This window comes from Vicugna pacos, chromosome 8 (genome assembly GCF_048564905.1).
Source record: "Vicugna pacos chromosome 8, VicPac4, whole genome shotgun sequence".
Classification (NCBI taxonomy): Eukaryota; Metazoa; Chordata; class Mammalia; order Artiodactyla; family Camelidae; genus Vicugna; species Vicugna pacos.
Genome location: NC_132994.1, coordinates 42,238,688 through 42,261,824, shown reverse-complemented (window position 1 = coordinate 42,261,824; position 23,137 = coordinate 42,238,688). Strand labels below are relative to the sequence as shown.

The 23,137-nt window shown below is 33.3% G+C and overlaps 1 long non-coding RNA gene across 2 annotated transcripts in view; it reads right to left on the bottom strand.

The window, feature by feature from the left end:
- Window positions 1-13,847: 13,847 nt before the first annotated feature.
- LOC107033169 (uncharacterized) overlaps window positions 13,848-23,137 on the bottom strand; it is a 204,515-nt gene continuing 195,225 nt past the window's right edge. For both annotated transcript variants that reach the window (XR_004190989.2, XR_012074966.1), the window contains exon 4: window positions 13,848-13,940. This is a non-coding gene — a long non-coding RNA (uncharacterized lncRNA). The remainder of the gene's footprint in view (window positions 13,941-23,137) is intronic.

Genomic DNA, 23,137 nt, shown 5'->3' with positions numbered 1-23,137 from the left:
TTGCCACATCCCTGAGAAGTCAAGAGGTCTTGGTTTGCATGTCACTTTCTCAACGAGAACTTCCGGTAGCAGTTAACTTAAAAATGTAATCTCATCTTCCCTCTGAAACTCTCTATTGCTTCGTCTTCCTTTATTTTTCTCCATAACCAATGAGCAGCATTGTACCATTAAAACACACACACACACACACACAATTTATAGATAATAGTTCTAAACCTAAAATCTAATATGTAAAAAAAAATCTCATAAATCAGAAGTAAACATTCTTAAAAGGCAAACAAAATAATAATAAAAGCAAAAAGTTGCATCAAAATTAAATGTCTTTTCATAGAAAAACATTGTTAATAAATAAATAATTAAGTGACAGGCTGAGAAAACTATTCCAAAATATGCATCTGACAAAGAAGTACAATCTATTATATATAAATAATTCCTACAGTTGAATAGAAAAGATAAACAACCCAGCAAAGAAACAGACAAAATGGAAAAAGGAAGACATAAAAATAGTCAATTATCATATGAAAAAAAGCCCTGCAAAATCACTAATTATTGAGAAAATGCAAATTGCCATCACAACAAGATGCCACTACATACCTACCAGAACACTTGAAGTTAAAAACAAAAAATAAAACAATCTGACAAAACTATTGGTAAGATTGTGGAGCAACTGGAACTTATACACAATGCTAAGTGAAAGGTAAAAGGAAACAAATATTTTGGAAGGAAGTCTGCCAGTTTCTTGTAAAACTAAACAAACATCTATCATGTGACCAACAATTCCTCTTGTACGTATTTTTCCAATAAAAATAAAAATATATATGTAAAAAGACCTCAAAATGTTCACTTATTCAAAGAATAGTCTAAGTGTTCATAAATAGAATTTACTCTGATATATACACTCAATGGAATAATTCTCAACAATTAAAAAAATGGATTATTGACACTCTCATCAATATGGATGAATCTCTAAAATAGAAGTTTGACACAACCTAGTACATTTTGTATTATTGCATTTATATCAAATTATAAAATGGACATAAGTAATTTATTGTGTTAACAAACCAGAACAATGATTGCCCCTGGGGGTGTCTGGAGTGGAGATAGACCAGGAAGGAAATGAGACAGACCAAAATAAGGAAACTTTCTGTGTGGTTACTCATGTTCTACATCTTCATAGTGGTTTGGATTACTCTGGTACATTCATTTGTCAAAATTCAGTAGATGCAAAGTTAATATTTATGCATTTTGTTTTATGTAAGTATTACTCAGATGGACCAGAATTGTAAAAATATATTGATTTCTAGCTAATGACATACATGCTAAAATATTTAGTGGGAAATATATTGATGTCTTCAATTTGATTTAAAGGCACCAAAATGATTGACCAGTGTATAGATAAAAGGATGATAAATGGATAGATTTTTAACAAATGGAGAATAATGGAACATTAATGGTAGAATCTTAGTCATCGATATATAAATGTTCATTGTAAGTTCTTTCAATTGTGCTATATATTTGAAAGTTTTCAAAATGAAATGTTGTAGTAGCACTATATATAATAGCCAAGACATGGAAACAACCCAAATATTCATCGACAAAAGACTGCATAAAGAAGATGTGGTATATTTATACAATGGCATACTACTCAGCCATAAAAAAGAATAAAATAATGCCATTTGCTGCAACATGGATGGATCTGGAGATCGTCATTCTTAGTGAAGTAAGCCAGAAAGAGAAAGGAAAATACCACATGATATCACTCACATGTGGAATCTAAAAAAAAAAAGAAAAAGAAAAAAAGAAAAACAGAAGATACTAATGAACTTACCTACAAAACAGAAACAGACTCAGAGACACAGTAAACAAACTTATGGATACCTGGGGAAATCAGTGGTGGAAAGGGTTAAATTGGGAGTTCAAGATTTGCAAATATTAACTATTATATATATATATATAATATATGTATATATATACACACACATATATATAATACATAAAAAACAAATTTCTTCTGTATAGCACAGGAAACTATATTCAATATCTTATAGAAACCTATCATGAAAAAAGAATATGAAAACAAATATATGTATGTATATGTATGACTGAAACATCATGCTGTACACAAGAAACTGATGAACTGTAACTGATAACATCTCAGTAAAAAATTCAAAAATTCAAAATAAATAAAATAAAATGTTGGAAAAACAATGCCATCTTCTCTGTAAATCCCCTTTTGCCATTTTACTATCAAACCTCCCTTGCCTTTCCCCAAGAAACCAACCATCTGATTTCTCTCACAATAGCTTGGCTTATCCTAGGCATCTGTATAAATGAAATCATAAAGCATGTATTTTATTGTCTCTGGCTTCTATTATCCAATATGTTGATTTTTGTTGGTGGGTAATACTCCACTTTATGAATATATCATGGTAGGATTATCCATTGCCTTACTGACAGTCACTTGCATTGTTCTAGTTTCTGATTATTATAAGTAAAATTCTGTCAGGGTAGTAATTCTACAAGGTTTCTAATATGCAGGCAAAATGGAGAACGACTGGACTGTGCGGCTGCTAAGATTCTTTGCCACTAGAAAACCTGGTGTTATGGCTATCTAGGGAAAGATTTAAGGGAAAGTAATCAGTGCTGCAGCTTCAGCCCTACTTCTGTGACACAGATATCTCACAATCAATTAATATCTATCTAATTGGTGTACACTGTCTCATCAGAACTGATTAAATTAAGCAAATAAACAGGCCCAAAGGCCCAAATGTGTCAGATTTTAATAGATTCTTAAAACATAGTTGCTTAAAGTAAATGTGAAAAAAAATTATGCCTTGTGTAAGGCTAATCACATGAACTTAGCACTATAAATGTGTCTCACATAATCGTAGACTCATCTGTATGAAATTGTTAGGAATGCAGTCTACACAAAACAGAGGTAGACTTCTGGGCAGTATAATTGAAAGAGTTAGTTAGAAAAACTAATCTTTATTTTAGTCTTTGACTTTCAACCAGTTCTATTATTTGAATAGAAGTAACAACACACAAAGCAAAGGCTACTATCGTTGAGTTTGAAAAAACTAATTAGGTATATCACGACAACCAAATTAAAATGCAGTCCTCATTGTAAGGTATTCTAATTGACCAGTCTCTGAAATTATACTTACTGTTTTTTTTTAAATCACAGTAGTAAAATGAGTAATATTTGGAAGCAAAATATAAACTTATCCCCGTGAAAGATTTAGACACAAAACAATCTAAATTTTAGAACCATAATAGTAGGCGGAAAACACACTCCCCCAAAGATTATATGTAGTGTGATCATCTTTTTTATAAAATTACAAACAGCTGAGCTCAAAGAACAGATTTTTAAGGAACTCACATAGATAAATGGTCTATATAAAAATGGATAACAGAGTATTTGGAGTTATTGTTTTGTTTTGGTTTGGTTTTATTTTCACCCCTGAGTAGGAATACAGGACAACATTACAGTTTTGAATCATTACATGAACAAATGTGGTAATATAGTATCGACAATAAGCATGATCTAAATTCTGGGAGTAAGTAGTTTTCAGTTCAGGGGACAGAAGAGAGAACAGGTGAAAGATCTACAAAGGAGATGGAAGTCACATTACTCGGTGAGCCACCAAAGGGTTTTAGCTTCAACTCACTGACTGAAAGGAATGCCAGTACTGGTTAACCATACATAATCTTCATCACAGCAAATCAGAAAACCCAATTTCCAAACTAATAGTAAGCAGAAGAGAGAGTAACTCCAGACTGACTTATAAATTGATCTGGATGACTACTAAGGCATCCTCCAATTGCATTTTGGCACAATCTTCAGAGTGATCATTGCAGTAAGGAAATTTTCATGCGTCCCTAGTTATTATAGAGTGCATAAAGGTTGGTAAATGTTAGCCTTACTAGAGAATCTCATGCTACCCGTTGAGGTGCCCCAGCCTTGAGCAACTGGAGACAAATGATTGGGACAGAGGGAAAAAATATTTGATTAGACAGATAGTATTGTCAAGTTACAGCTTTCAGTTAGGGGAGTGAGTTGATGAGTGTTAGTACATTACTAATGATAGCTAAATAAATAAATCTCTACCTAAATAAAAGCAGACTATGCAGAGAACAATGAAGAGAGTGGGTCATGAATCAAGAATTGCAAATTATCCAATTATGTACATCTGAACTTAAAACAAAAAAAGGAATAAAACAAAAATTATTTCATAGTAGTTAAAATTCCTGACCTATGAGATCATATAACTACACATTACTATGTTGAATATGGGGGACGGCTCAAGCCATAACTTTGAGAAATGATTTTTCATAGTCTATCTTTACAAAGAGTTCACAGCTCTGAAAGAACTCCATATCCCATATTTAGCAGGAGATCTTTTGTTTTAAAAGTCAAAGCCTGCCCAACATATAGCAAGCCCTCAAACACAATTACTTATTAATACAGAGAAACCACCAGTTTAAAAGACAGACAAAAGACAAACACCTCAAAAGAAAAGTGGGTGAGAGATATAGGAAAGTAAATGACAGTACAGATGTTTCTTGACTTATGATGGAGTTAAGCCCCCATAAACTCACTGTAAGTTGAAACTACTGTCAAGTCAAAAATGCATTTAATACACCTAACCTACTGAACATCATAGCTTGGCCTATGCTCTGCACACTTACGTTATCCTACAGTTGGGCAAAATCATCTAACACAAAGCCTATTGTATGATAAAGTGTTGAATGTCTAATGTAATATGTTAAATACTGCATTAAGAGTGAAAAATAGAATGGTTGTAAGTGTATCAGTTGTTCACCCTTAGGATCCCCACTGACCGGGAGCTGCGGCTCACTGCTGCTGCCCAGTATCAGGAGGCGGTATTGTGCCCCATATCCTCGCCTGGTAAAAGATCAAAATTCAAAATTTGAAGTGCAGTTTGCTCTGAGTGCCATCACTTTTGCATCTTCCTAAAGCTGAAAATTTGTTAGCTGGAATCATTGTAAGTGGGGATCATCTCTATAAGAAATGTGAGTATCACACAAGAAAAAAAAATGTAACTATGTATGGTGAGGGATGTTAACTAAACTTACTGTGATCATTTCACAATCTAAATAAATACCAAATCATTACATTGTACACCTGGAAGTGATACAATGTTATATGTCAATTATACCTCAATAAAAAAGAAATGTGGTTTTCAAATATATATAATGGGAAACACACAGTCTTATCCATAATCATTGTTTTAAAAATAAATTTAAAAGAATAATAAGATTTAATTGTTCGTGACTCAGAGATGAAAAGATTTAAAAGACTAAGAATACCCACTGCTGAAGAGGATCTGTGGAAGCCAACACAATAACACACTGTTGGTGAGGCTGTGAACTGAAGCTGCCTTTTTGGAAGGCAACTTGGGACTACGTATCTAAAAATAAAATATGTATCTCATTGGAAAAAGTTAAAACCTGCCACCTCGGTAGAATCCTTTGCATTTTAAAGATGCTACAGTCATGCATATTTCCTTCTTCAAATTCATTGGCCATGACTTTATATGTACAGCTCAGATGATAATATTCAATTATTCAGATAAGAATTCAGAAAATAATCTAAAGTAAAGGTTCCATCTTATAAACATGATGTTTAGCTTACCAACAATACCCTGTGGGTTGCTGGAAAAAAAAATGTCAGTAGGGCTGAATAAATAGGCAAACATGATTCAAGGAAAGGCCACGGGTTCTTATATCCTTAGGCCAGTAGGATTTAATCAAGAGTCTGAACTATTTTTGCACATTAGTAAAGGCAGCCACCAGAGAATATTAGTTGTAAGATTTTTAGCAGAGGAAAACAGATAAATGAAAATGTACCATCACTGCTTCTAGCTTAAACGAGCTCTTTTAACTTGGAGGTCATGAAAGCATTGCTCTGTAAGAATAGTCTCCCATGATTTTCCTATTTCTTACGTCTCAAAGATAAATTGTTAGATGTTTTCTTTGATGGGAGCAGGATCCAAAGTGGATTAATTAATCTTTTACCAAGCTTCAAGGAGGTGAAGTAGAAGTATTTTGAGTCAATCTAGGTGAAATTCAGCCAGTTTAGTAAATATAAATTGGTAAACTCAATTGGGCCAAAATGAATGTTTACCATAGCAATTCTGACTTAGCAATTTGAACTAAAAATAACTAGCCAGTCCTCAATTTTTAATCTGTTTCCACTGCAAGAGCACGGCCCTAATACTGCTTCTAACTCAGTCCGGATTTTTAAAAAAATCGGATTTTTCAAAAGGCTGAATGATCCAGATTAGAATTGTCGGTCCTCAGCTAAAATAGGATCTTTGAAAAGACAAAAATATTCTGCTGGAGTAACTGGAATGTATAAAAAAGTGATGATAAAAACAAGAGGGTTCCCAGTTATATTAAGAAAAACTACAAGATGTAGAAAATATTAACAAGATTCACCTCTGAAAAGACATATAGAATAAGAACAAACTCTCAAGAAACAGAAGGAATAAAAATAACAAAATAACCATAACAGCATCTGCACTACACTTTAAAGTCTACATCATTTTTATTACATGATTTTTGCCCATTCTTACAGAAACCTTGTGAAGTACATATTATTAAATTTGTGTTATAGTTAATATAACTGAAAAACTTAGGAGGTATCTTGCCCAAGGCAACAGATGTGCCTGAAGTGAATGACCCACACCCAGACACTCAGTTTTCATTTACTCTGTCAGGTTCTAGGTTTTCTTGGGCCTCCTGGTACAACAAGGATCCTACTACTCATGCAAAAAGCTTCCCTTCTATCTCTTGTAGGGACTTCATTGTCCACAATACAGTCTGATGCCTTGTACCTAATTTGACTGAAGTCCTCAACTGAGATTTTAGCTATTTGTTATCCTAGGAGAGGCTTCCCCATATTCTCATTACTCCCATCTTAACCACCACTACTCCCCTCAGCTATTTTATACTGTTCTAAGGGTACAGCTATGACCTGGGCCACCCTCCCATCCCACCATATCCATTGTTGGAATGCTTAACTGTTGAAAACACAGATCAAATGTTAGTTGCTCACAGACATTTTCACTTGGATTTACAGTCATTCTCAAAGGATCCATACCCAAAGTCAGGCAAATGCATCTATCTGTCCCAGAATTGCCCTTCCCCAGTTTGTACATGTTTCTATATGCATGTTGCTGCAGTTCTAGTTACTTTTGCAATTAAATAATAAAGAAGTTAATGTTTGTTGAGTGCTGGCAAAGTACCAGCATTGCATTCTTCATCTGTCTAACTCATTCCATAAATACAGAATCCTACTACATAAGTATTAGTAGTATCCCCATTTCTTAGATGAGGGAACAGAGGCAAAAAGAGGATGGATTTCCTGCCGAAAAACAGTAGGAGAAGCCAGGATTTCAGTCTGGGCATTCTAACTTCAAAGTCCTGTAAACTCTACACTATGCCCTGCAGAGTAAAACTATGTGAATTTGGCAAAAGTTATCACCAGGAAAGCTATTTCTTTAGGGGAAGAGTGATCAGTTCTCCAACAAGATTTAGAAATCTTGACTAAATTTTGAACTGAGACAGAATCAAAAGGTTAGATCAGGCAAAAAGCTTAAGTGTGCCATGACTGATTGTCTGTCCCTTCTGGTCAATTTAAGGCAAAGGCCAAACTCAGCAGGATCTACCTGTTCCCATATAATTGCCTTGTCCTTGCACTCATCTTAAGGAGTTCTGGAGTGATACCAATATTATAGCACCGCTGGATGGCAACTTTCACTTCTCTGCTCCAACCTACACCCTTCTTATCATCGCTTCACATCCTTCAAAACTCAGCTCATGTGTCAGCATCCTATAGGTGACCATGACCCCACCCCTGCTCCTATTTTAGCACAGGTTGTTCTGCCTTGCTCTGAAATCATCGATACATGACTCCCAGGGCTGAAACTGAGAGCTGTTTGGAATATTGTTCTACCTGAGAATGTCACAGCACATGGTGTCTAGTACTTTTTAGGAACATAAATAATTACTTGTGGTAATGGATGTTAACTATATACTTGTGGTGGTCATTTTGCAATATATATAGATATTGAATCATGCTGTATATCTGAAACTAATATTATGTTATATGCCTACATCTCAAAAAGTATTGAATTAAAAAAAGAAAAAACCCTCAAACTTCTGAATTTATATAGTAGAGGATGAGGTTGTTGTATTTATTTGATATAATTCCCTTTGTGAAACCAAAAATATACAAGTCTGCAACTAATAAATTCATAGTTGTAATTACAATGATAGGTTTTAGTCATGGAAAATCATTCATCCTCTACAATCCTCAGTTTCCTCATTGATAAAATGTGATAAATCATGGAATTCCTGTAAGGATTGACTGAGTTCTTTGTAAAATTGTGTAAACCTGGGTATTTAAACAAGCATTTGAATATTATCATTAAAACCTATGAGGTTTGCTTTTGAAAGTGGAGCAAGGAGTGCCTTATCTGGCTGCACTTCGGCAAGGTAACACTGAAACAGAGGAAGTAAATCACACTTTCTTCAGTGTTCTCCTCTATTCATTCTGAAACCAAGCCAAAATAAGCCAGGAGAAATCATGTAGAACAGAAGCAGGAAAAAATGACACAATGACCTTTGTTCTGTTAAAGTGAGTATTTTGTCCCCAGATTTTTCAATAAATAATGTACTCCTTTATTCAAGTTTGATATAGTGCTACAGTTTCATAATTTTAAGATTCAGTTTGAACACTGAAACAAAGTCTGATCTGCAATGCTTCAAGTGTATCTTTCCCCTTCTGTGACCATCAGCCACAAATTTTGCAAACTTACAAAGACAAGATGTTTCACAATTATTTTGACATGCCTGCCACTGCAACACAATCTGAACTACCAGAGGAGATCTCAAATGTTCCCTGAGTCATAGACGGCATTTGGAGACAGAACTTTCTCATAAACAAAAGAAGTTATATTATACAACGAGTCACTGTGCTGAATTATAAGGGAACCAGAGGTTAGCAGTCATATGAAATAATCGATTTATCCATTAAATTGCCCCCAATTTAAAATTTAATCATCCTGTTATTTCAAATAGGATCTGTTTTAGTCAATTTATTTATTAGATAACAATTTTGAGTTTCATTAGTTTAGAGCTATTTTTCTTCCCTTTTATCAAAATAAACTATAAAAACATGGTATAAATTGCTTAACACTGACCTCTGTCACCAACAATAAATGTTTCCTCTATAGACTATCAGAAAAAAAGTACAATGCACCTTCAAAGGTCATTTTTCAATGAAATAAAGTTGAACCAAAAATAAGTAGGAGTGAAGCTGGACTTAGTAGACATTGATCTGGAGCCAGAGCCCTGAGTCAAGTAGAGAAGACCCCTGTGGCTGCATATTTGGGAATTAGCCAGAAGGTTTACTTTCCTATATACAAAAGCAAAAATTCTGATTTGAGAACAATTGGATGGGGGTACTAGTGGCAAAGCTTCCCTGGATTCATTTGGTTCTGTAAGAAGCAGAAAAATATGGATTAAACATGAAATCACACAGAAAATCTATATTTACAGGAAGCAGTCTCTGTGGCAGCAGAATCAAGGGACAAGAGAGCTGAGAAACTCTGTATTAGGAATGACCTCCTTTGATTGGCTGTATTAAAATTTAAGTTTAATGAACCCAGACCCCAAATCCTGCTAGCCCAGAAAAGGGCCCTGGCTTCTCTCTTAACACTGATATCACCAAATTGAAAAATTGAAAAATTAAAAAAATTAAAAAAAAAAAAAAAAGAACTTGCAAAAATGAGATCCTACTCAAGCTAACAGCAGTATTTGATGTATCTGCATCCTTTGACCCTGGAGAGAACTCCCTCTTTGAAACAGTATTTTCACCTAATTTTCAGGATAACATTTTCTGATCCTCCTCCTTTATCACTGGTTGCTCTTTTTCAGTCTCCTTTATTGTAGAGTTCAAGAGTTTAGTCCTTAGATATAGTTTCATCTCTAGTGACACTCCCCATATTCTATTGTCCACTTTTAAAGGCTTTAAATACTACATATATGCTGATGAAATTTGAATTTACATTTTCAACTCACACTTCTCACTGTATTTCATATTTAATATGTTTAACAAGCTAAAACTTCACATTTAACATGTCCAAAAGTAAGTTATTTTTGTCTCCTCAGACAGCTTTTTTCCCTTAGTCTCTTTCATCGAAATAAACGGAAACACCACATTTCCATTGGCTCAAAACAAACAAACAAAATACATTATCTTGACTATTCCCTTCAGACTCCACATATAATTCATAAACAAACCCTGACAATGCACTTTCCAAATATATTAAAAATGTGACAATTTTATGCCATTTTAACCACCGCCACCCTGGTCCAAGCCAGCATTATGATTCACCAGCATCATAGTGCTACTCATAACTCTTCCCTGCTCTTCATTCTCAAAACAGAGCCAAGAGTCACAAAGTAAAACTCTTCTACTCAAAGTTCTCCAACAGCATGTGAGGAAACACAGTCTTTGCAGTGGTCTAGCAGACTCTAAATGACCCAGGACCCTACTTTCTCTCTGATCTCGTCTTGCCCTTTTTTCTTTAGCTGGTTTTATTTCAACTACATTAAATTCCTTGCTGCTCTTTGAACACACTGAACTGCTACTGTAATTCCCTCTGCAGGTAATGATTTAATCTCAGATATCCATGGAAGTCTTCCTCTTCAATTTTTTTAGGTCTTTTCTTAAATAGCACCATATCACAGCAACTCCCACAGACTACATTAAAATAGCATCCCACATTTATCACCCACTGTATTATATATCCATTTTTTTTCTTTTTTTTCTCCCCCACCCCATTCTTCCTAAAATGTAATGTTCTTTAGGGCAGAAGAAGTATATTTGCTGTCATATTCCTTGTGCTTAGACAATACCTGGTGTTTACTAGATTCTCAAAAAAAATGTTTAATGAATACCAGATGCAATAAAATATGATAAAATAAATAAAGGTAAATATGTCAAAAAATTATATGCACAATCGACATTAAGTGAGATTTAATTGCAAGTCAAGTTTGTGAATAAATTAATGTACCAGGTACCTGACTGAGTTGACTCTTAAGTGAGGAGAATGATATGAGAATAATCCAAGTTAGCATTCAGTCTGTGATGTCAATGAATTAGCATATATGCAGTTCTAGAGATATTCTCCTAAATCTTATACCAATGGATAACAATAATATGAATCATTAAGTGGAAGCTCATCATTCTTCAGCAATAAGAAAAAAGTAATAAGTTTTAGGGCTATAATAAGGTAAGAATAAGATAATAATTTGTATTTTAAATTGTTTCAACCAAAATAAACTAAAAAATTCAAAATATGGAGAAAATTCCATACACTCTAATTTGCAGTGGCAGAGAAGTAAAAGGGCTATTTATATGCATATATAAACAATAGTAGCAAATATTTAAACCATTGATTTATATTGTGCACTACTTTGTCAATTGATTAATTAAATGGTTAAAAACTATTACCTGACCTTTTCCTATGTGTCCTGCACCTAAAAATGGAAAACCATGTCCTTCCCTTAAACCACAGGAAAATGTAAATTAATGCTTTGAAAGAAGCCTGCAAAAATCAATTAATGCAATCCATCACATCAATGGGCTAGACACGAAATATCATGATGATATAAATAAACACAGAAAAGCCACTTGACAAAATCCAACACCCATTCATTACAAAAACTCTTGGTAAACTAGATATAGAGGAGAAATTCCTCAACTTGATAAAGAATATCTACAAAAAAACTTAGAACTAGCATTATAATTTACAATGAAAAATTAAAAGCTTTTTCACTAATATCAGGAACAAAACAAGAATGCCCTCTCTTACCACTGCATTTTGACCATACTGGGCATCCCAGCAAAAAATCAAAAAAAGAAAATTAAAGGTGTACTGATTGGAAAGAAAGAAACGAAACTGTTTTTATTCACAGATGACATGATCATCTATGAAGAAAATCTGAAAGAAGAAGAAAAGAAAAAAAAAAGCCCTAGAACTAAAAAACAATTATAACAAAGTTGCAGGATATAAGGTTAATGTACAAAAGTCAATCTCTTTCCTTAATTAAAAGCACAATACTATCTACACTATTATCCAAAAAATAAAATACTTAGATATAAACCCACCAAGGTATGTACCTGATCTACATGAGAAAAACTACAAAACTCTGAGGAAAGACGTCAAAGAAAAACTAAATAAATGGAAACATACTCCATGTTCATGGTAGGAATACACAGTGTTGTTAAGATGTCAGTCTTCCCAACTTTGTCTGCAGATTCAATGCCATCTCAACCAAAAAGCTAGCAAGTTATTTTATGAGTATCAACAAAATGATTCTAAAGTTTATATGAAGGGGCAAAAGACCCAAAATAACTAGCACGATATTGAAGATGAACAAAATTAGAAGACTGACACTACCCAACTTCAAGAATTACTATAAAACAATGGTAATCAAAGAGAGCATCGTACTGGTGAAAGGACAGAGAACAGAACAGAAATCCCAGAAATAGACCCACATATAGTGACCTTATCTTTGACAAAAGAGCAAAGGCAATATAATAAAGCAAATGGTGATGGAAAAACAGGACATCCACATGCAAAAAAAAAAAAAAAAGATGAATCTAGAAATAGATTTTACACCCCTCACAAGAAATAACTTAAAATGGAACTTCGACCAAAATGTAAAATTTGAAACTATAATACTCTTAGAAGATAATCTAATAGAAAATCTAGATGAGCTTGGGTTTGGTGATGACTTTTTAGATACGACAGCAAAGACATGATCCATGAAAGAAATAATTAATTAGCTGGACTTCATTAAAATTAAAAACTTCTGTTCTGTAAAGACACAGTAAGCAGAATAAAAAGACAAGCCGTAGAGTGAGAGAAAATATTTACAAAAGATACATCTAATCAAGGTCTATTATCTAATATATGCAAAAAACTCTTAAAACTCAACAATAAGGAAACAAACAATCCAATTTAAAGACACTGAATTTATATCAGAATAAGCACATTATCAATCTCCTGTGTCCTATTTACAAAATGACTCCATAGCCACTTTCACTTACTCTTTAATTCAGAAAAGCAGACCACAAATGCATAGTTTCAGACCACAAATCCATAGTTTCAATGCAGCATAAAATGGCTAGAGTGAAAATCATTCATGTCTAGTTATTATGGCAACATTCATTCCTTGGTAAATTATCTTATGCCAAATTCTAGCCATTAATATTTTAGAAATTTAAGAAGACATCTGGAACAGTACAGTGACAGACTCACAACAGTACACTGCAACCTAGAAAGCAAACCATCAAAGATAGACCAAAATTATTGTATATAAACTAAATGTAATGTGATAAAGAACACCTTCCATTGTTGATTGATACAGAGTATCAACAATGTTGTTGCATCCATGTTATTCCAGAAGGTTCCACAGAGATTAATGGGATATTGAACACCTATATTTCTGCCATAACCAGATTATTATATAACTCCTAGGTGCAAAAATAAACATTTCTTTTAGACCTATGGAAACTTCTCAGTAATAGCAACTAATTGAAAATAAACACCTGTATTTCTTGAGTGAAAGGAAAGTTCTAAGGATTAGGAAAAACAAAAATAGTGAAAAGTGAGAAGAATAAGGAAGGTGTCTCTAAATATAATTTCCGTGTTTTAACAACATTTTCCATCTATAAAACATAGCACCATGACAACTTGCCCAAATAATTAATTTTAAAAAAAGAGTACCATTCCTACCTCTCTTTTGTACCAGTTAGAATGAGCATCGTCTTGGGATGATTTTCTGTAATCAATTAATCTTTTCTTCTTAATTTTCTCTAATTCATGGAGATAGACCTGAGGAGAAAACAGCAAACAGAAATGCCTTATTCAAGTGGTCCCTTTAACTGGGAATTCCTTAGAGTCTCTATTCTCCAACAGAGAATGTCCTAGTGTATTTATATCCTGGCAAGTTACACACAGCAGAGTCAATAAGTTTCCATGATAGGTATATTTTTATTATGAAATTCACAGTAATTGAGATTATTTTTATAAAATAGTGATCAGCTAACCAATTATGAAGAAAATAAAAGGCATACATACATTAAAACACACTTTTTTAAAAACACTCATTTAGAAACAGTAATTATAAACTACAAAAAAGATTTAAAAGTCCCTCTTCATACGATGTTTGGAAAGTATATTCTACAATTCAGTACATAATTCAATCATTTTTATAAAAATTATTTTGAATATGTGCTGTATTAGAGAATGTAAAAAGGGCAGCTAAACAGACAAATCCCTTATAACTGTACTTATTAGCATAAACACATGCATGAAAATCATGTACAAATATCAAAGATTGCTTTAACATTAGAGGGAGTAGTCTTTGTGCAGTCAGAAAAAAAGGAGAGCATTGTGAGTTACAAGTTCAGGCAAGGTGAAAGGCAATAAAGTTATTTTCCAGATCCAAGGAATCCATGACACTTGAAGATTACTTTTTCACAAGGTGAATAATTTCTGTCTGATTTTTGTAATTTCTCCAACACTTCAGAAGATGTGTGGGCCCATATTCCCTCATGGATATTTTGATTTAGACACCTCACATTTTATAGCCTTTTCATAGAAACACACATGCAGAGAAAATGCCTAAAGCACTGTTAGAATATACCCATCTTATTTCAATCTGTAATGTCACCAAAGGTTAATTTGAAAAGGGACTTCATTTTAATTGCTTTAGAATATTAGGACAACCAATGTTTTGGAGAGTTTTTCTTAGACACTTAATTTATGAAAAAAATCTCAATTTAAAAATCATACAAAAGTAAAATTCAAATGTTTCTATTGCTTTACTCTTTTAAAAATTATATTTAAACTTTAAAAAAATATCACTTACTTATAAAAATGACAAACAATACAAAGGTTTATTAGGTAAAGCTTACATGTCCTGTTTCACCAGTCCCCAATACAGTCTTTTCTGTTTATCAGAGACAGTATCTAAATAACCGTCCAGGTCTTTTTTCTATCTACTTGCACACACCTTTATGCAGACAGTCATACAGATTTTTTGAATAAAAATGAGATCATACTATAGACATTTTTTGGCAAATTAAAAGTAAATCCCTGTGGAACAACAACAACAAAATGAATATATTTTCACCAAAAAAATGAATATACACAAATTTACCTCATTCTTTTTTAAAAGGTACAGAGTATTTTATAATACAGATGTACTAATATTTAATTAAGTATTTCCTGGAGATGGACACATATGTTGCTTTTGAAAATTCCTCTTAAGCTGTTTACCCTGAATATTCTTATGCAAAAGTAGCTGAGCACACGAGCAAGTATCTCTGAAGTTTGAATATTTTTAAAAGGTTTCTAATCCAAGGTATGTGCATTTAAAGTTTTGATAGTTATTCACAAATAGACCTTAAAAAGGATTTATATTTTATATTTTTATCAGAAATGTATGAAAATACACATTTCCCCTTATGTTCAATACTAAATAGCATCAATCCTTTATTTTTTTCAATATGATATGTAAGAAATGGTACTCATTGACATGAAACATTTTACCCTTCACTGATTTTCAATGAGTCTGAACATTTTTTCAGGTACTTATTGACCATTTGTGTGGCCTATCACATAACTAGATATATCAATTATCTATGTATGTTCAGTCCACTTTGCTCCTAAGTTGCTTGGGGATTTTATATGGATTTCTAAAAGCTATTTATATATAATGGATGACATTTTATTTAGTAGGTATTTTTAAGGTATTTATTCTCAACCTGTATCTCATATTGCACTGTGTATAGTTCACTAAGCTGATTTGAAATTTCGTATTGCCAAATCCACCAATCTTTTTGCTTTATAGTTCAAAACTTCACCAGAAATAGAAAGCCTATCTTGTGCCTAATTATGAAACAATTTTCTTATATTCCAATCTATGTATTCACATTTTTTTCACACAGGTTATTTTAACATCTTCAATTTTTGTTACAGTATTATCCCAGGGGTTTAGTATTATTTTTTTGATTCAAATAGATAGCTAACTTTTCCAAAAGCATTTATTTAGTTTATGTTTTCTCTTCTGCTATAATCTTTTAAAAATCTGAGTTTTCTTTGGCCTGATTTGAGTCCATTTTATTAATATATTTACATTTCCTCCTTAATTGTACACTTATTGTGCCTTAATTTATTAACCAGTCTGCAAGAATAAAAAGTTTGTCCACAATTAAGCAGCACTCATAGTGAAGAAAAGACAGACAGACATGCATACACAATCCGTTGTTTTCAGTTCAAACCCTGGGATAAAATGTCATGAAGTTTACATGACCTATTGTAAATTGAATGTGCATTTACATCCAATCATATAAATGTGAGATATTTAAAATAACATAAAATACGTTCAGTCACTATTGCTCTATAGAACAACTCTAAAAAAAACTGTTGATATTTTCCAAAATGTCAAAGTTAATATTTGTCACTACAGGTCTCTGAACAACAAATTTTAAAAGGAAACGGGGAAAGCAAGCCAGCAATCAATTCAATACACTTGTACATCCCACTGCTGTGCGGAGACGTTCATCATTTTGCAGCGAATATACTCGGCATCCTGCTTCTACCAGGGGGCATTATTGAGTCCATCAGTGAACATTAAAGGAAAAGCAAATTGTAGGCTAGAGAATTAATAAGAGGAAATGAGAGAGAAGGAAAACATTGTTCTAATCATTCTTTGAGTCCTTATAATTATGAAGTTAAATGATTCCTTGAGGGTTTTTGTGGTGATAGCCGTATAATGAAGAGGGGGTGGCAGATTAGGTTAAGATATGTTGTTTATGAGCTTGTATACAAAGTAAATTTAGAAAAAAGTAGTAAGAAAATGATTTCTTTTATAGAGAAACATCATTTTTATTTCAGTCTAGCAAATCAACATTTGTTTATTAAGAGAAAAGTTGTAACTAGAAACCCTTTCCAAAGCAATTTTGAGCAGTTGTATAGGAAATAGGAATGAACTTATTATTTTGGTCATTAAAAGAATCGGACCCTTGAAGGTGTCTTCTCCAGATGTTTATTATTATTATTGTTATTACTATTAAAGTTAAATGCCTTTGGTATTGTTCTTTATAGAGTGGTTTAATCCCATTTTCAAACCCTACAATCACAGTTCCTAAGACTCAGTAACTAGTTGGAAAAAAAAAAAAACCAACCTACTCTTAAAAATAAGTTTAAGACCTTATCCAAACTCTGCCATCAGCCCATTCCTTAAGCTCATTTGCATATATCAATAAATATTTGTCAACATTTGTATTTTTTAAATAAGATGGAAGTGAAATTTACAAAGCACAAAATTAACTATTTTAGAATTCAGTGGCATTTAGTACATTCACAATGTTGTATAACTACCACCCTGTCTAGTTCCAAAACATTTCATCATTCCAAAGTGAAAAAGAAAAAAAGATTCCACTACCCTTTAAGCAACTTACTCCCCATTCCCTCCTTCTTCTTTTCTCCGGCAACCAAAAATCTGTATTCTGTATCTATGGATTTATCTATTATGGGTATTTCATATAAATGGAATCATACAATATGGGACCTTTTGTGCCTACTTTCTTTCATTTTGGAGGTTCTTCTACATTGTAGCGTATATCAGTACTTCATTCACCTCTATGTCAGAATTACATTCCATTGTATGTATATACATTAATTCATTTATCCATTCATCTGCTGATAGACGTTCATGCCATTTCCACCTCTTAGCTATCATGAATAGTTCTGCTATGAACATATGTACATATACTTGTTTGAATGCCTGTTTTCAAAATTCTTTTTTGTAGATGCCTACAAGTGAAACTGTAGGGCCATATGGTAATTCTATGTTTAACTTTTGAGGAACCACTAACCTCTTTTACACAGAGGCTGAACCATTCCTAACAGCAATTTATGAGGGCTGGGTTCCAATTCTTACACATTCTCACCAGCAGTTGTCACTCTCCTTTCTTTGCTATTGTTGTTGCTCTTTTGGTGTGTGTGTGTTCTTTTAAAATATATAGACCCTAAGTGTTAGTGGGTATGAAATGTACCTCACTGTGGTTTTCACTTGCATTTCTCTAATAACTCATGATGTAAGCCATCTTTTCATGTGTTTATTGGCCATTTATATATCTTTGGAGAAATGTCTATTCAACATTTGTATTCACAAGCTCCATGAAATGGAATGCAAACTTTTAAAATTGAGTTTCTCTGCCATAATTCTTCAAATGTTCCTTTATCCTAGGAGCAAAAAGGGCTCTCACTGTTTTATTTTAGATGATTTGAGGCTAATCAGGAAATTGTGCATGCTAAAAAAGGTTTTACCCTTTCTGCCCATGCGGTGAAATGGAGATGTAATTAAAGGAATTTAAGTCATAAGTGAATGGTAACAACAGCTGAGTGACAACTAATGTGGCATAAAATCTAGCAAATGGCCTTTTCTTTTCCTTAAATTTCAGTTGCCCTGAGGCATGTCTCACTTCACAGTCAGAGCAGAACAAACAAATTCTGCTGAAGTCTACCTTCACATATCCCTAGAAAGTCAATACTGACTAGGTATACGGAGAAGTTTCTTTGTCATTAATGAAGTGAATATCTTAAACAAAAGTTAAGTCACATCACAGATCTAAAATGCCTATGAAAGACAAGCTTTCTTATATTTCTCTTCCTCCCAAAATTCTATTTGTATTATCTAAAATAATTCTGGCTTCCAAGTTGACTTAATGACTCTTCTAAAGAAGCAATCTTAATTGGTTTTGAAAATAACCTCTAATAGGCCTGTTTTTATTTTTTTATTAAAAATATAGTTACAAGCCTAGACAGCATAGAAGGTTTTAGAGTTTCAATTAAGTCTTTTATTTATTCACTCAAAAATATTTTAAATGTCTTATAGGGGCTAGACACCATTCTGGGCATTGAAGGTTTAATAAGAATCCAATACAGTCTTATCCATTAGGAAGTTCACAGTCTAGTCAAATAGAAGAAACAAGAAAATAGAGAGTTATGATATGGTACATTAAGTGCTAAGATCATTATAAACGCAAAGTGCTATAAGAGAAGAGGAAAAACAAACAATCCAGATAGCAGGATGCATGAAAGTTTTCCAGAAAAGGGGAAATTGAGCCAAACCTTATACGACAGGTTAAGCAGGCAAATGCAACTGAAATTCTCTTCATGAATATGATGCCTTTGCTGCCCAAGAATGTTTGATATGCTTTCTCTCATCAGCTACCACAGTGCATAACCCTTTACTGCAGCTCCTGTCCTCTGCCCTGAGACTCCCACTGATGGCAGCCATAGCACCACATCTTTACCCAAAGCACACAGTGTGATAAAATCTAGGGTCACGGTTGTTTTTGTTCTCACTGAAGTCAAACTCATTAAGTAAGAAATGGATTCTCCTACAGAACCTCCAGTAAAAATCAGCCTCACTGACACCTTAATTGCTTACTTGTTCTGTCTCCTGGAGACTGCTGGACTCTTTTGGCTCATGCTCATATGACTCCAGTCTTTCCTTCCATTGTCACATTGCCTTCTTCTACTATTAACTCTGATCCTCCTGCCTGCCTTTTATAAGGACCCATGCCAATAATCCAGGATAATCTCCTTATCTAAAGGTCCTTAACTTAATCAAATGTGCAAAGTCCCTTTTATCCTATATAGTAACATGACATTTACAGATGTCAGGGATTAAGATGTGGGTGTCTCTGAGGTGGAAGGGCATTATTCGGCCTATTGCACATAAATGTTCACACACACAAGTAGCTTTTGTATTAGAGATATTTTGGTGAAAGAAAAGTTAGGGACAATATCCAACATGAAAAATGCAGTACATATAATGAACAGAAAAAAAAAAGTAAAAATAAGAAGGAAGACAGAGAATTCAGCTGAAGTAAAAATAATAATAATAATAGAAATTTGATGTGACCAGGAGAAATGGAATCCCTTCAAAAAGTTTAATGGACTTTGATATATGTCAAAGATACTGGGATAAAAGCTTCTTATAATATGTGAAACTGAGGACAAAGCAATTTAATTTAAATATTAAAGAAAATAGTGACACTGAAATGCAAGTGAATCCTAGGTGATAGAAATCTGGGTTGTATAAGGAAAGCAAAAACTAGCAATAACTGAAAAATAGATGTTTTCATATTATCAGTTATAAGCCTTGAAACAGATGTGGAGATTAGTCATAATTTGATTCTGTAGCTTTTTCATATTAGGACATCCTTGAAAACTTCTAATATTTAAACAGCAACTGTGATAAAAAATAACATGGATCACAGGTGACAGGTCAAATATCTCTAGCCACCCCAGGTATGCCAGACTGCCCTGAGGCCTGAAGTAAAAGAGTGAGTCAGGATAGACAACTTCTAGAATGGCTGTGCAAGGAGTTCCATGAAACACACATTGTTTTGTCCCAAGCAAAACAGTCATAATTCGTGAAAATCAGTTTAAAAATCAAACAACCATTTAATGACTCTGGAAATTATCTAAAGAATTATTTATCAAAGAAAACTGACGAATCTCAAAGGAAACATCAAATGTCTGTGGCCATTAAGCTATGACCTGCCCCTTCCCCCTGTGCAAGCTCAGAATGTCAGAGGTGCTTATGGGCCAGCCTATGGGTTCTGAAGATGAGGTGTCCCAAGAGGTTCATGGGTCTGATGGAGTCTGAAGTGATTTGTGAGATACATGGACCTTTGATGAGGTCCAACCCTTGGTTTCTGTGCCCGTTGTCTTTCCCAGCCCTTCAGCCCTGATGATCACCTCAGTATTCTGAGTGAGGTCAGAAAGAAGTGGGCTTCTTGGGCAGCATCCCACACAGCTAAGGAAGCCAGGCATTCACTCCGTTCTCATTTTTCCAAAGGGAGAAACTGCAGATTGAGTGGGGAAGGTCTCTCTTGGTACTGAGCTATGCCACTTTAGGGGAGGGGTGACACTAGTAAAGTGAAAATGATTTTCTTACCCTCTTACATGAACCTATGCATGAATTTTTTGTTCTTATAGTGTACTGCAACTTTTCTGCTAGACTCTTGGGTATTCTCATCTGTGGGTGGTTGTCAAAATAAATGTTCTGTGGGTAGATAATGGTAGAAAACTCCTATACCACAATCTTCTCATAGGAGACACAGTCGAGATTTAAATATACAACTAGTTAAAAAAAGTAAAAGGTTAGAAAATAATAAATTGCACAAACAGAAACCATAAGAGGACTGGAATGCCTAGACTTATATTAGACAAAACAGACTTTAAAACAAAAAATTTATTAGAGATAGAGCTGTATTTATAATGAAAAAATTTAATTCATCAGGAGTATATAAAATTGCATTATATATGTAGCTAATAAAAGATCACATATACAGATATAGATACATATGTTCTATACCAATAGAATAAAGGATCAAAAACACATGATTATGTAAACAGATACAGAGAAAATATTTGACAAATCCAACTTCACTTAGAGATTAAAAAAACTAAAAACAAACTAGTAAAAGGAAAAACTGAGGACTTTTTCAATATGATAAAGGACATTTACAAAATCCACAATAAGATCATACCTATTGGTGAGGGACTGAATGCTTTCTCCCTAAAGTCAGATGCAAGCAAGGATGTCTGCTCTCACTACTTACACTAAACATTGTGGTAAAGTTTTCTAGCCGGGGCAATTAGTCAAGAAAATGAAATAAAAATCATCTATACTGGAGAAAGGAAATACAGCTATCTTTATTTTTAGGTGACATGATCTTGTACATAGAGAATCTTGATAAATTCGCTAAAAATATATTTAAACTAATAAACCAATACAGCAAGTTTGAAGGGCAAAAGAGAAATATACATTAATCAATTGTACCCACAAAAATGAAATTCAGAAAATAATCCCATTTACAATAACATCAACAAGAATAAAATATATAGGACTCAATTTCACAAAAAATATGAAAAATCTATACTCTGAAAACTACAAAATATTGTTAAATGAAATTAGACATAAATAAATATAAAACTGTCTCATGTTCATGGATCAGAAGACTTAATATGGCTAAGAAAGCAATGTACTTTGAATTGATCTCAGATTCAATACAATCCCTTTCAAAGTCCCCAAAGTATTTTTTGCATAAATGAAAAAGCTGATCATAAAATCCATATGAAATTGCACAGGACCCCAAAAAGCTAAAACAATTTTGAAAAAGAGGAACAAAGAGGATTCACATTTTCTCTTTTTAAAACTGACTAAAAGGCTATACTAGTTAAGAAAATCTGGTGGTACTCACATAAGAATAGACATATGCATCAATTCAATAGAATTAAAAATTCATGCATAAACATTCTCATTTATGGTCAATCCTTTTTAAACAAGAGTGCCATGAAAATTCAATTGCAGGAGGGAGGATAGTCTTTCAACACATGGTTCTGGGACAACTGGATATCAACATGCAGAAGAAGGAAGTTAGACTTCTTCCTCATACCATACACAAAACGTAGTTGAAAATGTATCATAGACATAATTGTAACAACTAAAATTATAAAAAACTTAGAAAAAGTATAAAAGTACATCTTCATGACCTTGAATTAATCAAAGCACTCTTATTATGACATTAAAACCAAAGGTGACAAATGAGAAAGTATATGAATGGGGCTTTGTTAAAATTGAAAACCTCTGTGTTTCGAAGGGTACCATCAAGAAAGTGAAAAAACAATTCATAAATGGAAGAAATGTCTTTAAACTATGAGTACAGTAAAGGATTTGCATCTAGATTAAATAAAGAAATCTTAAACTCAATAAAAAAGACAACTAGTCCAATTTAAAAATGGGAAAAGTATTTAAGCAGGCAATTCTCCACAAAAGATATACAAATGGCCAATAAGCACATGAAGAGATGCTCAAAATTACTGGCTATCAGGGAAATGCAAATCAAAACTGCAATGAGATAACACCTTATTCTCAATGGGATAGCTATTATCAGAAAGAGAGATAATAAAATATACTGGCAAGAATGTGAAGAAATCGG